This window comes from Panthera tigris, chromosome C2, assembly GCF_018350195.1.
Source record: "Panthera tigris isolate Pti1 chromosome C2, P.tigris_Pti1_mat1.1, whole genome shotgun sequence".
In the NCBI taxonomy this organism is placed as follows: Eukaryota; Metazoa; Chordata; class Mammalia; order Carnivora; family Felidae; genus Panthera; species Panthera tigris.
The window spans coordinates 149,012,714-149,020,871 of NC_056668.1; the positions used below are offsets into that span (position 1 = coordinate 149,012,714).

Genomic DNA, 8,158 nt, shown 5'->3' on the forward strand with positions numbered 1-8,158 from the left:
GGTGGGGGGAGGGTGATAGAGTCACAGATAATGACCCAGAGCATGTGTAAAAGCAATGAGTGGGGAAGGGGACACTTCTCCCACCAGCACCAAGATTAGATAGAGGATGTCCCCTTCCCACTAAAGACTGGGACATGTATCAATCTATTGGTCTATAATAATGCAGAGACCAGGTGGCATTCCTGAGCTGTTTGCAATCCTCTTTAGAAAATTAGAGGCGAGTCCCCACTCCAACATTTGCCCTGAATAGTGCAGCACCAAATAAGAGTAAAGACAACAGGAAATGTGGATACAGAGTCAAGGAAGATATTCTACTGCAAATCCTAGAGTGAGACGTTTGAGAAAAAGAGACCACGAAATTCTCCGCAATTAGTATACTAACAATCAGGCTATCGGAAGTGACCAGCCCGGGATCAACCAACAGGGGCCACAGAGAAGGATCCAAAGCTGACACATGTATTAAGAAGGAAGAAAAGAAATAGCCCAGAGGCTTTTCCCTTCTCTCTCTGCTGATGGCTTCCCTAGTGGCTTATGGAGGGCAGATGGGTAGGTGACATATAACTCACCATAGGTGAATATGTGTGTTACTTGTAGTCTCGTCCTATAGTATATCGGTCATTTGCCTATTTGGCCTTAGATCTAGTCTCTGCGCTTCTGTTCTGCTGTATGTGGCATCAGCCCCCTAAAAATTACGTTTCCCAGGCTTCCTTGTCCACTGGCTTCCTGTGAGGTTCACCAATGGGAAGAGCCCATGGGAAACTGAGAGCAGGTGTGCTCACCCTTCCCAGTGCTTCCAGATCCCAGGGGCCGCTACCCCCATGTTTCCAATTCCAAGGTTCGGCTCCACCTAGGCAGGCCTGGCTCTTATGTTCTGGTGCCACTATCTCTGCCCTTTGTCCCTCTAGCTCTAAGAGTGGTCACATCTTTCTGATCTTCAATTTGCCCCTCTGTCTCTTTTTCAGCTCTTCCAAAACCTCTATAACCAGGTTCCCTTTTAAAAATCCCTCGATTGAACTGCTCGGCATGGGTTCTGTTTTCTGGGCTTCCATGGCTATGGTTACATTTCTTTCTCTCTCTCTTTTTTTTAGTGTTTATTTATGTTTGAGAGAGAGAGAGAGAGAGCATGAGCAAGGGAAGGGCAGAAAGAGAGGAAGACAGAATCGGAAGCAGGCTCCAGGCTCCGCGCCGTCAGCACAGAGCCCGACGCGGGGCTCGAACTCATAAACCATGAGATCTTGATCTGAGCCGAAGTCGGACACTTAACCGACTGAGCCACCCAGGTGCCCCCATATGGTTACATCTCTTTGAGCCAAGTCAAGCGGGAGAGAGACACAAGGTGAGTTCCCCTCAGGAGCCTGGAAGCAAGCGTCTTGCCGTCCAGTGGAGCAGGTTAGCTTAGGCCAGCTCTTCCCACAGTGCATGGTGCTTGGTGCTGATGGGAAGCTGTCACTCTCTGTCCCAGTTAAAGCAGCAGTTCTTGGTCTGGCGGATAAAGGCCGGCCAGTGTGTGCTGTGCCCCAGAGCAAGGCAGGGTCCTATAAACGCTTCCGGTTGGCCACCCCAGCCCAGAGCTCTAGGCCCTCGAGGCTGGGACGGGGAGGAAAAACAGCTCTCACAGCCCTTTAACTCTCTGAGCTGCCAGTTTCCACCTCTGCAAATTAGGGAACCATGAATGAGTTCGTGCGTCTACACGAAAAGCTCTACATGCCACACGCCTACGCGATATTTAGCTCCTGATGGGTATTTAATTTGTCTCCAGTCACATACCTCTATCACATTTTCTCCCACAGGAAGCACTGCCCCCTTCCCCTGGGAGGGAACCGCAAGTCTCTGCCAGGTATGCCTCCCCAGGACCTCCCGGGCTGGCCCAGCACCAAGTGTATTTTCCTAACACCCACCCAGACCTGTGCGTGGTCTCATCACAAGCCAACAAGCAGTGCTCTCACCTGTTGCTTGCCCATTGCTCCTGTGTGTGCCCTCCCCCTACGCTGCAGCACCACGTGACCCAACCATGGGGTACACCCCGCCCCCGCCCAGCTCGACGCCCCTGAGTGTTGGAGCCTGTTCCTGGGCTGAACTAAACCAGCCCGTCTTGATGGCTTGAGCTGGGACAACGGTTAACATTCCCATTATGCTGCCAATGAAAGGAAAGAATGGGGACCCTCCTTTAAATTTGTGCCGATTTGGAATTTCAGACAATGCTGGCTGAATACAGATTTCAAAATCTTTCTTCTTTTATCTCAAGTCCAACCCTCAAAGTGCAGCTGAAAGGCTCATCTGACATGGTGTGCTTTTCATAACAGAAGGGTGTCGTGGAGATGTTTGCCGACTGGAAAGAAACACTGAGAGCCCAAGTTAAACTCTGCCGGCACGGCCACTCCTCCGCTCCTATGTAGCATTATCCTCCTCTGCCCTTGAACAGTTGATAATATGGAAAGTGGGGGAAGAGAGGAAGATAATAACAGTCACCTTTTTGAAATCAGCCTTATTTTGGCTATGAGAACCAAAGACTAAGAACATCAGAGCAAGTCCATATTCCAAGTCTTCAATGGACCGTGTCCTTTGAACATGAAAGCCCCAACTTAGGCTCCCCCAGGCATGGAATCACTTAAGCAATGGTCAATAGGCCCAGGTCCAGCTGTGAATAAAGTCAGAGATTTCAAGGCTCAAATCTTTATGAGAATGGGACGTTAACCGTACCATATATTTCCAAAAATATGCTGAAGACCAGAAGTGGGAGGAGACCTCGAGGCTTTGGTTTTCCTCCAGATACGACCCAGGGCTCTGTGGAGAGAGCTCTGCCCTCCCTTCCTTGTTGTCCACTGTAGGACTGAGAAATGTCAGCTCAGTAAAAAAGGACCCCAGCCCTTAGATCTTATTGCCACTAGTTCTCAACTTTTTTTTTTTAAAGTGTGTTTTGGAAATAAATGTTTTAGAAACCTTTATGCATCAACTCCTCTGCCTTTGGTTTCCTTTCCTTTCCCTCTGGGTGAAGTGGGTTCTGGGTACAGTTTGCAGAACGGGACCCGTCTGCCTTCTCCCCCCTGTAGCCTTTCCAACATAATTGGAACTACGACTACCACCTCTAGACAATCCTCTTTCTGGATCCTAAGATAGTTAATGGGGCGCCAGGCCAGCTGTTCCATTCCGTCCACACTAGACTTGTGCTGCTTTTACATCCATTCCTTGTGCCTGGGCATCCCTTTGGATTTTTTTGTTTTGTTCTTCTTTGTTTTTGTCTTTTTGGAGCCAGGCAGATGTGTTACACTCCAGTTCTAGAAGTTTGGCCCTGGCGTTCTTTCTCCCACCTGCCTCAGTTCGTGCAGGAACTTTCTTGTTCTTACCCACCCTGTGCCACTTTTCTGACACCTTCCTGTCTCCCCCTATTTCTCCCATTCAGCCTCCTGCCAACACAACACAACACAACACAACACAACACAACAACAACTATTCATCCATCCTCTACATGGACACCGTCCTCTTACGTCCCATCCAGGTTCCATGTTGCATCTTTGGGGGGTCTTTCTGGGTCATGGTCAGCCTTGTGATATATTTCTAGTGCCTAAGAGGTCTCAACATTCCGCCCTGCCGGCCTCTGGGATCTGGTTGGATAAGGGGCTCTGACTGAGCCTTGATGAACCCACCATAGCTTGGTATTCTGGATTAAGAACTGCAAATACGGGTCTGGAACTTTGGCCACTTTTTTGATGCACTTATGGTCCTGGGTTTACTGGAAATATAGCGATTAGGAAGGACCTGGCAACACCTTTCGTCTTCTGGGTCACTCTGGCCAAATCCCTTCCTCTTATTTTCCTTACCTGTGAGACGAGAGTTGAAGAAAGAGAATCTGTAAAGACCTTCCAACTCTAGGAGCCTTGACTCCCGTATACTTACGACTGAGGCAGTTCTGCTCTCGGTGATGCATGGACTTCTTATGAAACCCATCTATTTGCTTGGTCTTCATCGAAAACTTGGTCACTTCACTATCGTCTTTTCCCAAGGCCATTTTATTTTGTGTTGCTCTGTTTAGAGTCTCATCAAATCAATTCAGCAAACGCCTATTATGTGTTGCCATAAAGGAAGAATGACTTTGAGATGCAGAGAGGAGAAACCCACACCCACGCGTCTTCCTCCTTAACAGAAATGGAACCACCAAGATGCTGCGTGGGGACCACCCCAAAGCAGCCAGAGCTCCCAGGTGCCCCCACCCCTGCTCTGCCTGTCATAAACCCAGGCCTGGCAATTTTATGAACCTCCCTAGGTGTGCATTTCCTCCCCTTAGAGATGAAGAAAATAAAATCAACCTAGGCCTTGGGAAAGATCGTAAGACCAAGGTCTTCAAGCGATTAACTCTGAGCTTACCCGATCGAGACCTCCACCTTGTTTAAGCCTTAAAATAACTCTGTGCAGCAAATGCATGTGTTCTTATTCCCATTTTCCAGATGAGAACACTGAGGCTCGGAAGGATTTCATGACTTGACCAAGTCACTGTCCCGATCTTTGATCTGTCCTCCCTCTTTCCTACATAACCTTTCTTATTTGAGAACACGTGCCTGCTCAGCCGTACGTAGCCCGAGCCCTGCCTTGCAGCGATGACGGAAGAGTCTCTTCAGACAGTTTCACAGATCATTTTCAGGCAGCTGTGGAGAGGACAAGAAACACCATCTTACGGCTCTGGATAGAGGAGGAAGTAAGATACGGTATCATACATGGTCACGGAGCCTGGAGCCCAAGATCCATGGTATGGCAGATGACTCCACAGCTACGAAAATATTGTCACTCAGGCTCTCATAAGCTCCAGTTGTCCAAAGCCACCAGAAGCATTTATGAGGTGGGGAGAGGGGTGGCAACAGGGCTGCCTCTTGCTACTTTGTTTTAAGCAGAATTACAAAATGGGACTGTTAATTCGCCTACTTCACCAGGAGCTCTACCAGCGCATGTGGGTGGATTAATAAGGCTTTCCTCTCCTCTCTTCTACTTTTTAATAAGAGAGTCATTCTTGGGGTGAACCAGGGGCTGCAATTACTTGGCAGCAAAAAAAAAAAAAAAAAAAAAGGAGGGTACCAGTCACATATCTAATTACTAAGCCAGACCCACATGTGTGTTTCTAACCAGAGGGTCCTGTGTATGGGGCAGGGGGCAAAGTCCACAGGTGCTCACAGACCCACCCATGCATCAGTCCTCCCGGGAGGACCCTGACGAGAGCCCCCCACACGGCATTGACAGGGCTGAGTCTTTCAGAGCTCGAAGGACAGAATGGTCCTCCCCAGCATGGCAGTCTGCGGACCGGAAAAGACTCTCTGGTCTCGGTAGGTCAGAGGAAGGAGGATCCCTTAAGAGCTCTGCTGTAGAACTCCTGGTTGTAGTGAGAGGAGACCAGAGGCCGGAGAGGGGGACGCCCAGGAGTAGCCAGTCCTGCCTTCCCTCCCAAGGCAAGCCGGCGAGCAGCACAGACCTCCAGAGCCTCTGCACCTGCCATGGGTCTGAGGAAGGGGGAGAATTCCAAAGATGCCTGTGTCCCTTCTGTGTTGGGGACACGGGCAGGGGAAAAAGGAATGCAGGGACAGACCGGGAAGACCATGGAACACAGACAGCACTCGGCTGGTCCCCAGAGCCTCTGTTTTGAGAAAGAGAGCGCTATCCATGTTGACTCTTAAGTAACTAGGGGACCCAAGGGAAACTAGGACAGTGCTTGGTTTGCTGATAGAGGCAGTGTGCTGTGAGGTCCACCAGGTGCGAGTGAGCATGTGTGCGTGAGTGAGGGTGTGTGCACCGGTGTGTGTGTGTGTGTGTGTGTGTGTGTGTGCACATGCACGCACGCCCACACCTTCACAAGGGCAGGCAGACTGTCCCAGGATGCAGGGACAGGAACTACAGGCGATTCCATGGGGCCACAAGTTCTTTGCTGGAATCTTTGCTGTTATCGTTTAAAGGGGCCGTGACGGGCAGAGCGGTGACTTTTACAAAGGGGTGACTCCCCAAAACATTCTAAAGTTCCTTAGAAACCACCGTAACAACTGGTAGTCCTGCCGAAGGAGTTTTGCAGGGAGGCCTCCAGACCCGGCTGCTAGGATGGGTCCTGCGCATTGGGCCTCCCGCCACCTCCACCCACACCAGGCGTTTTCCCGATTTTGTTTCGCTGTCCTGAATAGGTTTGCATTTCAGTTAGTTCTCGCGGGTCTTTCTTTGAAACGTGTCATTCTTTTCCTCTGTTTCTGTCCCCGGGTTGCCTTTTGGCTTTAGCAAAATGAGGGTACTGCAAAGTAAAACGTAAAAACTGGAAATGCCCACACCTCCAACATTAAAAATCTCAGAGTTGTGCACATAGGGCCAGGTCTTTGGTTTTCATTAGATCAGAAAGACTGCAGACTTAGGAGCTGGACAGGCTTGCGGTCAAATGCTGTCTTCGCGATTTGCTTGCAGGCTGCTTTGGGCAAGTTCCTCAACTTCTGTGCTCAGTTTTCTCATCTGTAAAGCAGACGTGGTTATGCATACTTGCCGGCTTGCCTGAGGATTCTGTCAGTCCACCATGCCCAAGAAGCACATGGTAGCTGTTCGACAAACGCTACCTCCTTCCCCAGCTGTCCCCTTGTCCTCTCCGTCCCTGTCAGCAGCTGTCATTCCCAGACGTGCTTCACATGGCCACAGTCCATCTTTGTGAAAAGTCTGACACGGGGGTTTCTTTTAGGGAAACATGAAGGGAAGGGTAGTCAGGAGCTATGAGCATCTGCTAATCCAAGCATTTTAACAGATTTCTTTTGAACAGAGGACACCCCGAGCTTTGGGAATCAGGCAGGCCTGGGACCATGTGCCGGTTCAGCCATGTCACAGTTAGCTGTGTGACATCAGACAGATCATGTAGCTCTCCAAGCCTCAGTTTCCTCCCTTGTGAAATGGGGTGGGGGGGGTGCTTGGGGGGGCTGGGCAGATTGTACCTCACCAAGTTGGTGGTTATGTTTATTAAATGAAATAATACTTATTAAGGATAGTTCTAGTTATTGGCTACCACCCAACACATCAACCCAAAACTTAGTGACCTACAACGACGGTTTGTGATCTCACAACTCTGCCTAGAGGCTGTGCTCGGCTGGTGGTTCTTCTGGGCTGGAACATCCAAGATGGCTTCTTCGCGCACACGTCTCGCACCTCACTTGGCACGGCAGGAATGGCTGGAGGCCGTCCAAGCGGTGCTCGCTCTCCCTCTGTGTGGCTCCGTGGCCTCTCCATCCAGACACTTGGGCCACCTCCCAGCATGGAAGTGTCCGCATAGTTGCACTTCTCATTTGGCAGTTGGCTCCCAAGAAAGAAAAGAAGCAGAAGCCCCCAGACCTCCGAAAGTTTAGGCCTAGAACTGGCACAGTGTCATTATCACGACCTTGTGATGGTCAGAGCAGACCAAAGGGCCAAGCCCAGATTCAAAGGAAGCAGAAATGCACTCCATCTCTTCAAGTGAGAAACAGTGGGTGCGTGCGGCATGGGAAGTAATTGATGGCAGTCACATATGGAGACCAGCGACTCTAAGCCCTTAGTCCAGTGCTTGGAACAGTAGGAGTCATTTTTCTTTTTTTTGGAATGATGCGGTTGAGATTAGATTGAGATCTCTCTGTGTACAGAGAAAATGAAACACGGACTGTCCACCTGAAATTTCAGGAGATGTTTGCTCCTTAGCATGGATGAACAAGAAATAATTCTAAGCAGGCATTCCCAACCAAAGCCTCAAGAATGCCATGTTCCTCCTCACTTATCACATCTATGCCCCGGAAACGGCCCCCTCAGAGTGTTGTCAGCAATGCAGAGGTCCTGTTTGCCGTGGGGATTAATGCAAATTAATGCAAAGAAACACGGGAACAGGTGGTTCTTGCAATGCAGAGCGGAATATGGATCCCATTTTAAAGGAGACTGATGGCCAAAGATGTGCCAGAGGAACTACCCAAAACCCCTTGGGGCAAGAGATTTCTGCTCCGGGAAAGAATGATTTTGTGTGTCCATCATTCTGTCAGCCGTTGGACAGTGATGGGTATGGAGGAGGCAGAGGGAACACGGTACTCGGACTTCAGAGCAAACAGCGCAGGCAAAGCCTTCGTAAACGGCAGGTCAGACCTGCTCTTGCGAAAGATTCTGTTCTTTCCATGCCACCCCGCCCCAAAACTGGCAAAGC

The 8,158-nt window shown here is 49.9% G+C and overlaps 1 long non-coding RNA gene across 1 annotated transcript; it reads right to left on the minus strand.

Moving 5' to 3' along the window:
* Positions 1–2,219: 2,219 nt before the first annotated feature.
* LOC122230696 lies at positions 2,220–4,546 on the minus strand. The gene is made up of 3 exons (XR_006207743.1): positions 4,363–4,546; positions 3,895–4,058; positions 2,220–2,413 (listed from the first exon to the last, which is right to left on the minus strand). It is a non-coding gene; the product is annotated as an uncharacterized LOC122230696 (long non-coding RNA).
* Positions 4,547–8,158: the final 3,612 nt, after the last annotated feature.